The following is an 18330-nucleotide window of genomic DNA, read 5'->3' on the forward strand; positions in this document are numbered from 1 at the left end:
CGTGCGTGTTAACCTCCGCCAGGGGGCGTGGCTAGGGAGTGATTGATGGAGGCGGACTGGGGGAGGGGGGCGGCTGGCCCAGATTCTGTCTACTCAGCGTCTGGTCAGACCAAGGCCGCGGCAAAGCGCTGCGCGGGTTGCCATCTGCGCCGCGTCGTGTTTCTGGCAGGTACAGCCGGCTTCAGACGACTGCCAAGGTCTGGGCACAGGACTGCCTTTTCATGTATAGTACTATGTCATATATGTATATATAGGATCATATAGTGCCCATACACACCGGTGCAATGGCCTAGTGGGTAGAGTGTTCGCCTTGCATGCGGTAGGGCGTGAGTCATACCAAAGACTCTAAAAATGGTACATACTACTTTTCTATGCTTTAATAGCACTTAGTATGGTACTTTTTAAGGGTTTGCGGATTCGATGGGGTGGTCTACAGGGGTGGGCTAGTGGGGTGGGCTACCTCAGCATCTACCCTTTCTGGACATCAAGGCTGTGCATGGGGGTTTGGCCTCTTATGGAATTTCCTTGAAGAGGATCTGGGTCAAGCTGTGGGTGGGCTAGAGGGAAGGTAACAGCCGGTCATCTGGCAGGTGTGTGTGTGTGTGGGGGGGGGGGGGGGGGGGTTAGGTGCACCAAGATTGGTAGAAAAGCCATTTATCATAAACAAACTTCTAAGTACTCAGTATACAATTAGGATTTTAGGGAAGAGGTGCAAGGGGAAATAAACTGGAAGTTGGATAGGACAGCTAGGGAATGAGAGAGCCTTTGTTTGACAAAATTCAAAACATATGTCTCACATTTTGACTAGAATGTACCTGATCATGAATGCATGTGCTTGTATACCATGTACAATGTATTTGTGGTTATGTGTGTCAGTGTGCATGAGCGTGAGTTGGAATGTTGTAAGTGTGTGTGTTTGTACAATGTATAGTGTTGCTTTTGTTGCTCATTTCTTTCTTGTAGCCACAATGCTACTGTCCTGTTGGCCTGACTGAGCAGTATATAAAGGAACAGGGAACATAGTCCCCCATGTTTAAAAATCTAAAACTGGGGATAACAAACTCCTGCACGATGTAAATGTATGCAGTATGCTCATTGCCCACCTCCACCCCCCACTGTAGCATCCCCAAAGCAATATGATCCTTCAGCAAAATAAAGCATTCTTTCCGGCCCTCCCACAGAGTGACCCATCTTTTCCTCAAGGAAATTCCATTCAATGCTAAACCCCCATGCACAGCCTTGAGGTCCAGAAAGGGTAGATGCTGAGGTAGCCCACCCCACTAGCCCACCCCTGTAGACCACCCCATCGAATCCGCAAACCCACTTTTTAACACACGATACCCTGCTGTAGTGAGTTGCACCAAATTGTGTGGCCCAAGGCTGCCGAAACTGAGATGGGCGCTGCCTGGCACCGTCTGGCACCGTCTAGCACCTCACAGTTCAGCTCCTGGTTCCAATTAGTTCTGGGACACCCCGGTTCAAATCCGGGGGAGGGCATCCTGGTTGGAGCTGCACCATCTGCAAAAAAGGGACGTAAACGGGTTACCGTGATCGACGGGGTGCATCGAACTACAACAGTGTCATTACCTAGATGGGTCCCTACTGGCTGTACATTAGATGAATATGATATCCGGGTGCATTTGGCTTTGGACCACAGGTCCCGGCTGTTCTCGGTCACGCTGCTGGTACACACACATCATCACACATGGTCACACATGATCACACATCATCGCACATGATACACGGCTCTTCACTTTATTTTGTACAGACTCTCTGGGCCGATAGTAGCCTCCGTCGCAGGCTTCCCCACGGCGATTTTCCAGCTTATCGTGGCCGGGTTCTTTGGCTGGGGGGCGTATCTGCTTGAGACCCCGTAACTGCTTGGGCTCCTGTAATCACAAAGCGGTTACAGGATCCCAAGCAGATACGGGGCCCCAAGCAGATACGGCCCCCCAGCCAAAGAATCTGGCCCCGATTGAAATTGGAAAATCGCCGTGGTGACGCCTGCAACGGAGGCTAGGCTGTTCCCGAAAAGTTATAAGGTCTTATAACGTTCCATAGAAGATATAGAAAAGGCATACACATGATGAACCCGTACAAAATCTACTATGGCGTCTGTCTTTTCTGTTAGCCTAGCGGTAGCGTAACAGTGTGGATCAACCTCCACTAACTGACCATTCTAACTGGTCCGGACCTTTTAGCCTAGTGGTTAGCGTGTTGAATTCCCAAGCCGTGCGGATTTGGATCGGCGTGAGTTCGAATCCCGGAAGCGGCGTACTCGCCCCTTTTTACAGCGGTAGAGTAGCTTTCAGTGAAGTAACCCTGGATAATCCATTCTGCATCTGTTTGTCATATTTCTGCTAACGGGCGCCGTGTGACGTGACCTTGGGGAGCTGGAAAGCGTTCACGTCTGACCTTCAAGAGAAACGGACGATCGTTTGAAGACTGGGCACGAGATCTGAGAGCCTGGAGACGAGACCTGACACGTGTCTGAGTAAATCGGCCCTGATTGGTGATTAGCGAACAGGGGAGGCGGATTGAAAACGCATCAGTCTGAATGGAGAGAGGAAAATAAGAAAGAAAAGAAAATGTACTAAAGACACCGAGGATATAAGAAATGCCCGTTTCGGCTTCCAAGAGGTTTTCAAACTTTCTGTAAATTACTGTGAATGGGAAAATAGTCTTCTGGTGGCCTTTCTTAGTTATTTTTTTCTCACTACTCTGTAGATACGCCCCAACCCACCCACCCACACACAATGATGAGCTCTGTATACCTTCAGCCTGTAGAGCATCTAACTGGTCCGGGCCTTTTGTCGCAGACGGACTAAGTAAGTCTAATTGCGCGATGCCAAAATCGCACCAACGTCGCCAAGGCGAGCGATTCACACCTGGCAAAGAAACCGCAGGTTCATCCATCCGGACTCTGGCCCTCTTTCAAGAAACTGCAACCAAAATTGGACTCGTTCGATGACCTACGACTTTGTATAAATTGAATATGATTCATGATGACAAATTATGACATGAAAGACAACAGAATACACACGATTCAAAGCATACACTTCTTTGTCAACAAAATTAATTTAAATGAGATTTTCACTCATTCAATGGTCGGCACCACAGTGGAAAGGGAATCCTCCACCCCTTCCCTCTACCATCTCTCTCTCTCTCTCTCTCTCTCTCTCTCTCTCTCTCTCTCTCTCTCTCTCTCTCTCTCTCTCTCTCTCTCTCTCTCTCTCTCTCTCCCTCTCTCCCTCCCTCCCTCTCTCTCCCTCCCTCTCTCTCTCTCTCCCTCCCTCCCTCCCTCTCTCTTTCTTTCTTACTTTCACTCTCTTCATTCATTCATTCATCCATTCATACATTCCCCCACGCCCCTCTCCTTCCATTCCGATATCCCAGAAAGACTAATTGCTTAATTGCTAACCCCCAAACATCGCCAAGGAGACAAGATCACGACTGATCCATCCATCCATCCATCCATCCATCCATTTATTCATTCCCCCTCTCCCGCGCGGATGTCCCAGACAGACTAATTGATAATTACTGACCCCCAAACATCGCCCAGACGACAGAAGTGACACCCGACGTTCCGCCGCCGTCCATGGACCCCGCCCAAACCGCAGGAATTACAGGTCCGACTCAAGTCCGACCAAGAACACGGCAAGAACACGCCAGCGTTTCTCAAGTGTCTGGCCGCACATCTGGACACATTCTCAGACGAGCACCTGATACTAAAGGTTAACTACGACCAGAGAATCACCAGACTGAAGACGGTTGCTATTGATAGTAATACTTCTTTCTTCTTCGGTGAATAATTTCATCAGAGCGGTGAACGACCGGCAGAGCAAAGTCCTTTTACCCTGGATGCCATCCAATTACTACCTTCCTTCCTTCCTTCCTTTCTTCCTTCCTTCCTTCCTTCCTTCCTTCCTTCCTTCCTTCCTTCCTTCCTTCCTTCCTTCCTTCCTTCCTTCCTTCCTTCCTTCCTTCCTTCCTTCCTTCCTTCCTTCCTTCCTTCCTTCCTTCCTTCCTTCTCCCTCTCTATCTTCCCCCTCTCTTTCCGTCTCTTTCCCTCTCTCTAGTACGTCTGCAAACTGACCTTCAGTCTTGTTGAGATCCCTCTGTTCTAGCAGGAGGGTGCCAATGTTAACCCTCACGGTGCGATGTAGACACGTACGACCAGCACCTACCAAATGAAACGTGCACTATGGTGTACTTATAATTAGTAATTGTTCATTGATCATTGTTTCATGGAGAAGCCGATGGCTCAGCGATTCTCGGAGTTATAAGTCAGGTTCAAACTGCCTTTCTGATACATGAGAAAACTCTTAACACTTCAGTAAAGGGACCTTAAACTAGCGCTAAACTGCCAAAGGTTATGCTACTACGTGCAGGAACACGCGTACTTCACACTATGTACCAGATGGCAACGTGTTTCTTATTTCTTTAATCGTTATAATGATTATTTGATAGATTAAGTCAGGGAGCTTCTACATTGTGTTAAAGATGGAAAAGGTCTTACGGGTAGAAGGGTAAACACTATCTAATATTTCTGCAAATGGACCTTAAACTCATCTCAAATCATTTTTTGTTGTGGTGAGACAATGTCTAGGTTAGACCGTGCACTATAAGAGGGGACTCACGTAGGGTCTACCTGATGTAAACTGCAGTAGCCTTACACGCAGTCTGCTGGTTGCGTCATCGTTCGAACACCACGTGAGCCGACCTCGCTAGGACCCATGGAGGACTGTTTTGTCTATCGGCATGTTTTATTCTTAACTCAGAGGAAATCCAGCATTGAACAGAGGAGACATAAATTCCTTCTTGCATCTTTTCCAACTTATATTCTGAATGAAAAGAGAATACTAGAAGATAACAAACGGATGGGGTGACCGTATGTGAATTTCTGCTGTTCTGGCCGTCGCCAAGTTTTAATCTTTTTTCATAAGACTCATAGTTAGCTTTATCAAAAGGCTTTGCAATGCAAAATAAATAAAGGCTTCTTTCATTCCTGGTATGCCTATAAAATTGGTGAAAAATACTTTGAACAATTCAGCCAGCTTTGGGGCCTGTACTGTTGTCAAGGACATTATTGTATGAAGGACGACGTCGACCGGTGACCATCTCTGTGACCCGTTGTCAAGGCTGTGATTGACAGCTAGGGAGAACGACCAGTGACAACCTCTGGGAACCGTCAGCAAGGCCGTGATTCCCGCCTCTACAGGACCATCAGTAGCCATCTATGAGACATGTTGTCAAGGCCATGATTGACATAAATGAAGGACGACCAGTGACCTGTGACCTCAGGGACCCGTTGTCAAGGTCGTGATTGACAGGTAAAAAGGACAACTAGTGACCATCTCTGGGACCCGTTGTCAAGGCCATGATTGACAGCCGGGTAAAACGATCGGTTACTGTCTGTGGGACCCGTTGTCAAGGCTGTGATTGACAGGTATGAAGGACGACCGGTGACCGCCTCTGGGACCCGTTGTCAAGGCTATGATTTCCAAGAAGGAAAAACGACCTTTGACCTCTGGCACCCGTTGTCAAGGCCGTGATTGACAGCCAGTTGAAACGATCGGTAACTGTCTGTGGGAACCAGCCATTAAGGACGATTAGTATCCTTGTCCTCAGGAAGTGCCACAGATACCAAAGACGTGTTGGAGATCAAATAGTTAATTCTTTAGCTTTTCGCCATACCTCACTCAGTCAAAGGTTAAGCCATTGACCGGTCCCGCACAATGTCTAGCAATATGGTGCGATCCATCACCATGTACACGTACAAGTCATTACCCACCCCAGTGGGCCTTGATATCGGGTTTTCCTATACATTCTTGAATGTATTTCAAAGTGTAAAGATGTTTGAAGCAGGGATGGCAATGTCATCATAAGAGTACATTCTTATTTGATCTATGACTATTCAGAAATTACAGAAAACAGAACAGACCCCGGATGTTGCCTCGGCAGAGAGCCGATCGGCTCCGGTGACCCGTCACCATGGCAATGACCCCAGCGACATCCGGGCACTTCCCATCTGTTCTAAGGCTTCAGGGGGGTCGAGCCCATTCCCTCTCTGTATTGCAGCCTATGCATTAAGAGCCAAAAACAGGGCATCATATCTCACCTTTTGATATTTCTGGTCACAAAAACTCCCCTTCATGTTGTAGTCTGGTTCTTAAAATGTACCCATATGCCGTATCGATAATTTCTATACGGCGATTCAAAAGCTACAGCCCGTTTTGTAAACAATGTCGAACTTTGACCCCGATTTCAGGTCGATACCAACCCAGCAGCACAGTGGGGGTAGGCTCTCAAAAGTGTCCACTATCAACACCAAATATGGACAAAATTCCATTTTTTTTGCAAAAACATTTACTAAAAACACTAAACTATACCACCCACCATCAAAATGCCAAACTTCACCGAAATTCCCACCAAAAAGGGTTTTCAAAGTTTTTATACAGTTTGAACCCTGAGCTCTCTCACCGTGCAGCCTACACGCATGTCCGGAACACCCTCATCCCCCCTTCATTCCCCGCGCCGGTATGACGTGTTCTCCCGTCCTTGGTACAGAAACCGGCCCAGAGCGTTCTTGAACCAGCCAATACTTGTGTCTTAGTATTGCACGTCTAAAACAGCATCTCTCCTTGAGAAAATACTGTTCAACGGTATAACATCTTTCAATCTCTCTATTCCTCCCTCTCTCCTTCTGGTCTTCATTATCCTCTTCAGTGTGTCTCTGTTTCCTTCCCACGTGCTGAGGTCGGTACGCCTACAGTTTCTTTATAAATCTGAACATTCTCTATGTATCTACACACTGTATGGATAGGTTGCTATCATAAAATACAATAAAAAGTAGGATCCAGCAATGCCGTAAATTCTTCCCGAATTTGCGGAAACAAAGTTGCACGTCTTTAAGCGTTTGTCACAGCACGAGTTTGCTTAACAATTCACAATTAGGTGATGTTCATTTTAAGTCACATTTGGACAGGATGTATCTTATTTCGGACAAAATAAAATCACTGAGTACAATTTCAGGAGATGCAGATGGCGTGTGCTTGGGTAAGAGTCACACTGCCAACATGTCTTTCCCAGCCCAGGTCCGGATTTAGCGCAAGAGCGCACCATCACAGCGTGCAGCCGGATATCCCGCAGAAAACCAAGCACTAAGCGGCTTTACGTGCGCTACTGAAGGGGAAAACGTGCTCGAGCTTAAGTAGAACTTTCCCCAGCCGGCCTGAAACTAGCGAACAGTTTCCCGTCTGTGTGACTCTCCCGTCCAGACGTGACCAGGGACCAGCGAGGTGTCCTGAGTATTCTCACAGACACAACTTCCGCTTTACAACTGTTGGGTCACATTTCCAAGCCGGGGCCCGATCGGGCTGTTTGAGAAAACAAAGAATGAAAAAAAATGCATATCAAAAATATGCATAACGTATGGTAAGGAGCAATATTTTTACGTTTCATGTGCTTTGTTGTCTTTTATATCGCATCGCAAGTTACCCGGCCGGGCCCCGCTTTGGAAATATGACCCTGGCAGAACCTGGTATCAACTCTGATGGTGACTTGTTCATCAAGTGTATCACAATATAGAATACCGTCGCAGCTAAACGGCTGCATGGATTGCAACATTATCAACGAAAGTTGCCATCTAAGAATCTATTTCCAAACCCTTCGATACAGAATGTTCGCCTGGGTCCCATCTCAACCTGATCACAGGCTGTGTGCACATTCAGGTAGTTACTGTAAATGCAGAAATGTTCGCGGTGGTTTTATGTTCGCGGTTTTCGCGGCGACCGTTTTACCGCGAACTTAAAGCCACCGCAAACAGTTTTACGAGTAAGAATGTGACTATAGCGCTGCCGCGAACGTAAAACCACCGCGAACACCCCATTTTCCCCTCAGTAGCGCGGAATAGAAACCACGCGAACTTAAAATGCATTTACAGTACTATGCCTGGGGAGTTTGGCCACCATACTATTTGGCCAGGCGCGCATTTCACAGTTGGAAAAGTCAACCTTTCAGCGGACTGGCCAATTATTCACAAATCTGTGAAACCCGATTGCAAGCTCGAACCTTTTCCTTGACATTGACTTTGACGCTGCGGTGGTTTGCCAAGCGCCCATGTGATTTAAGATGGAGGAGTCATGAATGTAAAGGAGTGGAAGTGACAGAGAGACTTGTGGTGTGATGTTACGTAACTTTTACCCCATCTGGAGTCGGTTCCGGTGTTGGCAGGAGTTTTCCTTAGTCTCTACCAGACTGATTACGCTGCCATTTGGGAGAATTCTAGTATTTTGTCAGAGGAGTTTGGCCACCATGTATAGGGTTTGACCAGGCGCACATTTCACAGGGGGAAATGTCAACCTCTCAGCGGACTGACTCTCATGGCCAATTATTCACAAATCCGTGAACCCATATCTCGAACCTTTTCCTTGACATTGACGTTGACTCTGCGGTGGTGTGCCAAGCGCGATGTGATTTAAGGTGGAGGAGTCTTTAAGCTGAAGGAGTGGAAGTGACAGAAAGACCTGTGGTGTGCGGTTACGTAACTTTTGCCCCATCTGGAGTCGGTTCCGATGTTGGCAGGAGTTTTCCTCAGTCTCTACCAGACTGATTGCGCTGCCATTTGGGAGAATACTAGTATTTTGTCAGAGGAGTTTGGCCACCATGTATAGGGTTTGACCAGGCGCGCATTTCACAGTTGGAAAAGTCAACCTTTCAGCGGACTGGCCAATTATTCACAAATCTGTGAACCCCAATTGCAAGCTCGAACCTTTTCCTTGACATTGACTTTGACGCTGCGGTGGTTTGCCAACCGCCGATGTGATTTAAGATGTGATGTGATTTAAGGTGGAGCAGTCTTTAAGTTGAAGGAGTGGAAGTGACAGAAAGACTCGTGGTGTGATGTTACGTAACTTGTACTCAGGTGCCCATCTGGAGTCGGTTCCGGTGTTGGCAGGAGTTTTCCTTTGTCTCTACCAGACTGATCGCTGCCATTTGGGAGAATACCTTGCCAGGGAGTTTGACCACAGTAGGGTTTGATTGGACGCGCAGTTAAGTTTTCTCCGGAGAGGGCAATGTTAACATTTCCCCGGACTGACTCTACAGGCCAATTATTCCCCATTTTGCTGAATTCTACGATCCGTGTCCCCCGTAGGAAGGCCTGGTGGAGGCTAGATCCGTACCCCGCAGGAAGGCCTGGTGGAGGCTAGATCCGTGTCCCCCGTAGGAAGGCCTGGTGGAGGCTAGACCCGTGTCCCCCGTAGGAAGGCCTGGTGGAGGCTAGACCCGTGCCCCCGTAGGAAGGCCTGGTGGAGGCTAGATCCGTGCCCCCGTAGGAAGGCCTGGTGGAGGCTAGACCCGTGCCCCCGTAGGAAGGCCTGGTGGAGGCTAGACCCGTGTCCCCGTAGGAAGGCCTGGTGGAGGCTAGACCCGTGTCCCCGTAGGAAGGCCTGGTGGAGGCTAGATCCGTGCCCCCGTAGGAAGGCCTGGTGGAGGCTAGACCCGTGCCCCCGTAGGAAGGCCTGGTGGAGGCTAGACCCGTGTCCCCGTAGGAAGGCCTGGTGGAGGCTTTCCCTGCCTCTGTGCACACTTTGAGGTGCCACGACCCAAGGTGGCAATGAAGTTTTGTGGTTAGGGCTGCTGACTCAGAATCTGGTGGACTGAGTTCGAACCCCTGACGGGGCCCGGCTATGTCCTTGGGACAGGCACTTGATACCAATTTCCAATGAAAATAAGCAACATCAATTATCGGCGGTCCATCGAGACGGGCACCGCCCCAAGACACCTAAGGTGCTTTAAGGAGCTCAGCTGAAAATAACTTTGAGTACATCAACATTACGTATTGTCAGAAACAGGATTTTGGTGATAACTTATTCAACCGTTTCCCGCCCCACCTACCGCAGTAATCCGTACACTTTGCCAGAATGTGCGACACAAATGTTCACAGACAGGTCAAAAACTATACCTCCATTTTCATGTCGGTAAAAACTTCTTAGTAGCAAGTGTTCTGAATCCAGGCGTTATCTGACGACTCTTGAGATGAGGAACATAACCTACCAACAACTGTCACTGACGAAAGGTATGCTAGGGTCACATTTCCAATCCGGGGCCCGGCCGGGCAGTCATTGGGTGCGAAAATTATGATATAAAAGACAACAAAACCACAAAACGTACTCAAAATTATTCAAGAGCATAGCTTGTGCAAATTTACTGACATAAACTTTTATTTTTCGTTTCCGCAAACAGCCCGGTCGGGTCCCGGTTAGGAAATGTGACCCTAGCAGTAGCGGGGATCAGGTGCCTGAAACGTCTGACCGTTTCCCAAACGTCTGAATGTTGCTCACCTGGACCTCATCATTTACGGATCGGTTATGCAGCAGGTCTGCTCGCCTTTTCTGTAACGTTCTACGGTGTGAAACCTGAGAGTCTGCAGTACACTACTCTGTACAAAGGTAACGGTTTCTCGGCGCTAATGAGAACCAGAAGGAACGTTCTGGAAGTGTACATCTGGAGTAGTGAAATTTCGTGCACTGTCTTCACTTCACTCAGCAGAGCGCTAGCCTCCTCATGATAGGTTTTCACTCAGGGTAACAGTTACTCAATGCAACACTAATGGAGATCGCAATAAAACAAACAAAACAAAACAAACAAGCTGAACCAACTGGGTCGATTCTGGGAAACGGTCAGACGTTTCAGGCTGCATCCGCTACCTTTCGTCAGTGACAGTTGTTGATATGTTTTGTTCCTCATCTCAAGAGTCGTCAGATAACGCCTGGATTCAGAACGCTTGCTACTAAGACGTTTTTACCGACATGAAAATGGAGGTATAGTTTTTGACCTGTGTGTGTGTGTGTGTGTGTGTGTGTGTGTGTGTGTGTGTGTGTGTGTGTGTGTGTGTGTGTGTGTGTGCGTGTGCGTGTGCGTGTGTGTGTGTGTGTGTGTGTGTGTTTGTGTTTCCGAATTTTGTAGTCAGCATAACACAAGAACATATTTAGTCTGTTGGCAATCTGAATGGTTACTTTTCTAGCACGTGCTTCCCACGTGGCACCTGAGAGTGAAAGTGGGTGAAAGGTAACTTTCTCTCTCAGACAGTGTAACCGGGCAGGAGTGAATGTAAACCAGATGAACACTTCTGTTACAGGTTTTGGCAAAGCGTACAGGTTACCACAGGTGCCAAACCCCGAGTTACGGTAGGGGAAACGTCATAGAGCACAGCTGGAGCAATGAACTCAAGCTCTTACACTGCCGCTTATTATCTTCGCCATGACTATGTTTTGGGTAGCGTTTGTATGTATGTATGTATGTATGTATGTGTGTATGTATGTATGTGTGTATGTTTGTATGTATGTGTGTATGTATGTATGTAGAAAAGCAGAAAAACTGGAGAAGGCATGTATAGATTGTCTTGGTATTTGGTAGGTGAGTAGGTCTTGATGAGACCTGGAAATCATTAGATTTTGGGCGCCCTAGTGACTTGTTACGATACTGCATCGCAACTTCTAGGTTTGATATCTCGTGTTCTGGACATGCTATGGTTACTATTTTTTTTAACTCTGCAGAGAGCTAGGCTTCTAGGGCAAACGGGAAACCGTTGTTGGGTTTGCTACTCAACTCAACAATTTGTCAGATGGTGATTTTCTTACAAAAAATACTTAGCTTAAGCTATTTTTCTGGTCTAACTTTATGTGCAACAAGTGTTCAAAACCTTTTGCGGAGAGGACGAAAAAGACTAGGGATCCATAATATGATAGGGTTGTGAAAAGTTCTGTCCCAAATTTGGCAAAGTTATATAGACTTAGCCTGAGTGTCATCCTATTTAGTTTCACGGCTCCCATAAGATCCCCCCCCCCCCCTACAAGGCAGCCCTGGAACTAAATAAGATGACACTCCGGCTGAAATAGACTGGGAAACCGGGCTAATTCCACAGTTTTACCATCAAGTCTATGCGTTATTCAATCTGCACTTGCTTTTTTTTTCTTTGCTTTTTCCTTGGCTAGGACGGGGGACAATGTCGACTTCAAACAGCACTTAGCACCTGAAAATGAGAGTCTGTTCAAATGTAACTCGTACGCACTGATGGTGGTGTAACTGAAGAGAGACGGATGAAAACCAGATGAAAAGTTCTGTCACAGTTTCCTGGCAAAGTGAGCGGACTCTGTCAGTAGGTGGGGTGGAGGGGGAGGGGAGAGGCACGGTTCACTTCGCGTAATCGGCTTTCCGTCTTGTAGGATTTAAGACGAAGATCTTAAAGAAACACACGCCTCTGGTGTACCGCTGACAACGTCTACAAATCACATCGAGACGTATTAGACTCAGTGCTGGTGTAACGCCTGCTTGGTGTCAAGGACCTCAACTCTAGAATTTTATATGCATGTTACATTTTATATTTGAGATTAACATTTTAACTATTCATTGGGACACATTTCAATGTGACTAGTTTTAGACATGCAAGTGGGGTCGTGTGGCGTAATGGCAGGGTCTTCGGCCCAGAACCCAGCGGTCCCGGGTTCGAATCCCCTGACGCCACCGATGGTGTGCCTTTGGGAAAGGCACTTTACACGACTTTCCTTCCTCCACTCAGGTGTAGAAATGGGTATATTGTTCTCTGCACGTGGTACTGTTGAAATGATAAATTTGAGTGCAGTGCCACGTCGTCCTTGTCCGTCCAAAAACGACGTAAAAAAGACATGCAAGTGTTGAATTCGAAATGCAGTTGTGAGACAGAGTCGGTGTAACATGATTAGAATCACAGGGCAGTTGAGGACATATGTCAGGGACGTGTGCAAAACTGTATCATATCAAAAGATGAACATACCATGAATACATGCTCATGTTGCACGCGTAACCATGTTCATGTACAAGTGCGTACAAAAAACGCCAATATAGAGTGTAGTCTGCCACCTGTCCTCTCGAAATTCGAACACACAAAATTTTGGACTGTCTTGCTCCAGTTTCTGTCAAGGAAAATCACAGTTCAACTTTACTGTCTACCATCACATATAGACTTTCAAGGACTTGCTACTTAAACAATAAACCATTTTCTCTCTCTTGCTATCGCTCTCTCTACCTCTGTTTCTCTCTCCCTCTCTCTCTCTGTCTCTCCCCCTCCGTCTCTCTCTCCCCCTCTGTCTCTCTGCCTTTCTCTCTCTCTCTCCCTCTCCCTCTCTCTGTCTCTCCCCCTCTCCCCTTTGTCTCTCCCTCTCTCTGTCTCTCCCCCTCTCCCCTTTGTCTCTCTCGCCCCCTTCTCTCCCCCTCTCCCCCCTGTCTCTCTCCCCCTCTCTCTCTGTGCCTCTCTCTCCCTCTCTCTCTCTCTCTCTCCCCTCCCTCTCCCTCTCTTCCTGTCTGTCTCCCTCTGTCTCTCTCTGTCTCTCCCTCTCTCTGTCTCTCTTTCCCTCCCTCTCTCTCTGTCTCTCTCCCCTCTCTCTCCCTCTCTCTCTCTCTCTCTCTCTCTCCCTCTCACTTTGTCTGTCTCTACCTCTCTCTTCCTCTCTCTCTCTCTCCCTCTCTCTCTCCCTCTCTCTCTCTCCCCCTCTCTTTCCCTCCCTCTCTCTGTCTCTCCCCCTCTCTCTCCCCCTCTCACTTTGTCTGTCTCTACCTCTCTCTTCCTCTCTTTCCCTCTTTCCCTCCCCCTCTCTGTCCCTCCCCCCTCTGTCTCTCTCTCTGTCTCTCCCTCTATCTACCGATGCTGTCGCCCCTAGAACGTTCTAGAAACAATTTTTGTCAAACACGTCTATTCTGCTTGATGTACGGCTGGAACCTGACACAAGCAGACCACAGGTGGGAGACATTATCCCGCTCCTGTGCCAAGACGCCGCTCCAAGACTCTCTCACCAGACTTAACCTTGAATCTCTCACTTCGTCGGTCAAGGTCAAGCCTGCATGCCGGGTCACTCCCCCTGCTGACGGACGGTGTGGAGTGGAAAAGTGGTCACGCCCCCCCCCCCCCCAGAACTTGTCACAGTCACACACACCTCCCCAGAACATGGCCATATCACTGTCACACCCACCTAAAGTTCATAGTCACTCCCCCCCCCCCCGAGAATAGCACTCCCTCCCCCAGAATATGGCCATATCATTGTCACACCCACCCAAAGTTCAATAGTCATTACCCCCCCTCCCCCCGAATAGCCCCCCCCCCCGAACATGGTCAAGTACCCCAGTGAAGATGTGTGTCGCCTTCCTCCCCCAGAACATGGCGATGTCACAGTCACACCAAGTGACCAACCAAATGTACATGGTCATTGCCCTCCTGACAATAGCCCCCCCCCCCGAAACCTACCCCCCCCCCCCCCAGAACATTGCTACAAAGTACATGATATCGATATCTTAGCGCGACATTTACACCGACTTCTAACAGGGCAAAACCTTTCTGTCGGCTGAGCATTAACATTATCAGGTATCCGATTTAGTGCTGGGTTACACGTTTCTAATTTTATCGGGTGACTTTCTCAGGAGGGCCCGACATTTAATCTTAACTGGTAAGATTGGCCGTTTTGGCCCATGTTCAAGGGCCTGGCCACGACACTTAATCGGTCTAGTTGCGGCCCATCTGGACCAATCTCGTCCCCAAGGTCGCATCAGCTAAACTGTCGTTCCCAATAAGTTCAGGGCCTGGAGATGAGGTTCTTGGCGGAGGTTCAAGTTCGGCAAATTGGATCAAGATAAGTTAAGACTCCGTAAGACGTACAAGAAACTCTAGACTGGCTTCCTTCCAATAAAAGTCCGCCGCATATACCGCAGGTCATCCGAGGCCATTGCCAGCCAGGGGGGGTTTGGGGGGGGGGGGGGGGTTGGAGAACCTGGTCAATGTCATCGGCAAGGTCACAAGGTCACATTTGTGGTACGGCAGGCCCACGACAGCAGGTCAAGGACATCTTTTGGCCAGTGGTGGGAGTGTCGTGGCAGTGCCGTGATAGTGTCGTGGCACTGTCGTGCAAAATTCTGATGACACGTAGGGAGAAGGCTGTGATAGTTGCAGTATCGTGACAGTATCGTGGCAGTATCATGGCAGTGTCGTGGCAGTGTCGTGGCAGTGTCGTGGCAGTGCCGTACCGTTGAAGTTCTGCTGACACGTAGGGAAAAGGCTGTGATAGTTTAGTTGGACGTAGAGGGTAGGGCGTGTAGCGTCAACCTTTATTGTAACGGACATCATCTCTTTTGCGAAGAGCGCTAGATACATACTAGTAGTAGTCCACTGCGTTCTTCTGCTGCAGTGGTCGGAACATCCTGCAGCCGCAATCAGTCTTGGATTAGATATTATAAAAATGTCCCTGTAATTGCCTTGGGTATGTAGTTTTACATTCATTGACTTCTGCCTTTCTTCAAGACAGTTTTAAGTCAGAGTGAACCATGCGTTTTAATAAGACGCATATGGGTGACGCCCATCTTCATACTATAGACTTTGGGCCACACATTTGTGCAATCACTACAGCAGGGGGCTGGTCCGCTGGTGTAGTGATGTGTGTTTTACTCTAATACTATTTCCCAAATGCTGAGTGCTAAGCAGAGAAAGCAGTATATACCATTTTTAGAGTCTTTTGTATGACCCGACCTACCACGATATAGGTGGGACGTACCAATGCACTAGAAAGTGGAATTCATCTTGGCACTTTCAGTTGGTGGTATAGTCATTAATTGTCAGCTGGTGTCCTTAAGTTACCCCGTGTCAATTGGGCCGATACTAGCCTGGAGTCACGCACGCACCACGTGGACAACACGTGCACTTATGACGTTACAATCCTGTTCATACACGGTGATCATGGTGGAATTTTACAGCCGAGGCTGCTCAAAGTCCATGTTATAACACGCACGCGTGGGATGTTGTAAATCTGATGCAAGAGGAGGGAAAGATGAAATGCTCACATGAAAGCTCGTCTGTGTTGGTGGAGTACAAATTGGAAAGGTTTTAAGCCCTAATCCAACACAAGAATTGACCCCCCATGGATTAGAACTCAAAAAATTTCAAAGATGTAATGCTGTTTTGCTTTTTAATCTATTATGTAAAAAGTCAACGCAATTCAGCACTGTCTAACGTTTCATTGTGTGCCATGCCAGATGTGCTGCTCTGTTGATTTTAGATAAAAGTTGAAGAAGTTTAGAAAGAGCAACCCTTTCAGAAAAGACCTTTCTTACATTCCCTGGCGACCAGGGGGTATCCTTCTATAAAACAAGATAATGCGAACGTGGATACCGTTAACAAAATGAATACCGTCAGGTTGTATAACATCATCAGAAGTACTTCTCCCCCTACGTGCAGTACTGTTCCCGCGCAATAGATGGCGCTGTCAATCTTACAGCTGAAGTTTGTAGGTCAAAGGTCGTTGTACTCTTCTGAACCTTACTCATTTGTAATATTAATCACTGGTTATTATGCAGCCCCCTACATTTCAGCTAGTGGCATGCCAAAAACCGACGGCAGCCCCCCCCCCTTGCACCTGGTCCAGATTAACCGTTTCATAAGCCGCGACTGATTCTCCCTGATCGCACCAGAAACTATCCAACACCTGTTTATTCATAGTTTTGGCACACGCTTCGATTCAATATTGTCTTAAGTTTCACGAAAACACTGATACTGCTGATCATTTCCACAGGCTGACTACATTGAAGACACAAAACGCTTCTGGCTCTGTCTGACTGGTGCACACGTCCGCCAAACAGATATAGAAGTCACAAAACAAACAAACAAACAAACAGACAGACACTTCATGACGTAGGGGAGTTGTGTGAGTATGGCGCACTATTTCATTGTCCCATGTTATGATAGTTATCATTATCGCTAAGCTTCTGGAGTTGTTGCTTACTTTGAATGTGTAACTGTTAAAAGTTGTTTGGACATGAGAAAACTGATGTGAAAAGGGGGGGGGGTGATAAAGAGAGATAAATGCACCCTTCCCTTAATTTCCTTTCCCTTTCTTTTCCTTTAGAGATATAGACCAAAACCAATGGAAGTAACCCATGCAGTAATGTTGAGTGTGTAATACTTTAGACTGACGCAAGGCGGCGCCCGTGTTCGTCACACAAACGGGTTAAGTAAATTGGGGACAACTCACAATCAAATAAAACAAATAAAACCTAATCAGTAACTGATTAGATCTTATTTGTTTGATTTTATTTTATTTGTTTGATTTGATTGCTTTCAGATAGATGGAAATCCAGGAATATATTAGATGTGAAGTACTTATTAATGAAAGTCAAGATAAAGGAGGCGTTAGACACGAGTCTTATCAGTTTTACGGAAACGCGCGAAACTCCGATAGATGTCGTCCTGATACGTGTCACTGTACTGCATCACTATTCCGCCAGAGGGCGTGGCACTACAGTAATGCATACAGCGGCATGTTGGCGACGTCCTGTGATCGGGCGATTTGACAGCTCTCAACGAATTTCTTAGATACTAAACGAACATCGTCATGTGTGTTATGTAATTCTATTGTAAAGTCAAGGGTAACACGAATCCAATTCAGGACGCAGCGAGGTCGCCAACGTGCCGCGGGTCCAGTGATAGGGGCTTTAGAAACGGTGATAGCGATGGGGTCCTTGAGTTATATTTGTGATGCACAGATGATCACATTTTCCCACACAACAGTTAGAAGTTTACTCTGACACACCTCATTTCATGGGCTATATGGGGCCATATGAAGCACAGAAAATGCACAGAACAGGACCTGGTCTCTTGATAGTGTATGAGTGCGTAGTATCAAGCAAAATATACTATTCACTTTGTGTGTGGTTTTTTTGGGGGGGGGGGGTAGTGCTACGAGTCCGACAACTGCCTTGTGTATGTTGGCTGTTTGTGTTGCTGGTTATCAAATTATAAGATAAAGAGAGAGCCGATCTTTATAGACTGATACAACCCATGTTCCCCTACTTCATACACCTTACACCTGAGCAGTACGGACAGATTTATATTTGTAATGATATTAGACAAACCTCTGATTATGAAATAGATCTGCTCTTTTCTACATTTTTACCATTACAAAGAAGCGAGGAGAAGTCGAATTCATGAAGTTTATAATTGCTGTATTAACTTGACGATGTATGAATGTTTCTGTATACTATTCTTTTGTTATGACCTGTACTTAACCCAGTGGGAATTTGTGTGCCATAAATGTCTCCATTAATTAATTAATTCATTCATTAATTCATTAAAGGCCGGTATAATTAGGGGCACTCTCTGACATCGATGGGGTGTCTGAGTCATGTTTTTAATGTAAAGATTACCCCGAATTTTCCCACACATAATCTCCCGTCTGGCGCCAGTAATGTTACACTACCGACGGTCCGTATTCTATAGACCTTTTCACAGAGCCCATTGCATGGTGGGAGGTG

The sequence above is a fragment of the Branchiostoma lanceolatum genome, chromosome 12 (genome assembly GCF_035083965.1).
Source record: "Branchiostoma lanceolatum isolate klBraLanc5 chromosome 12, klBraLanc5.hap2, whole genome shotgun sequence".
In the NCBI taxonomy this organism is placed as follows: domain Eukaryota; kingdom Metazoa; phylum Chordata; class Leptocardii; order Amphioxiformes; family Branchiostomatidae; genus Branchiostoma; species Branchiostoma lanceolatum.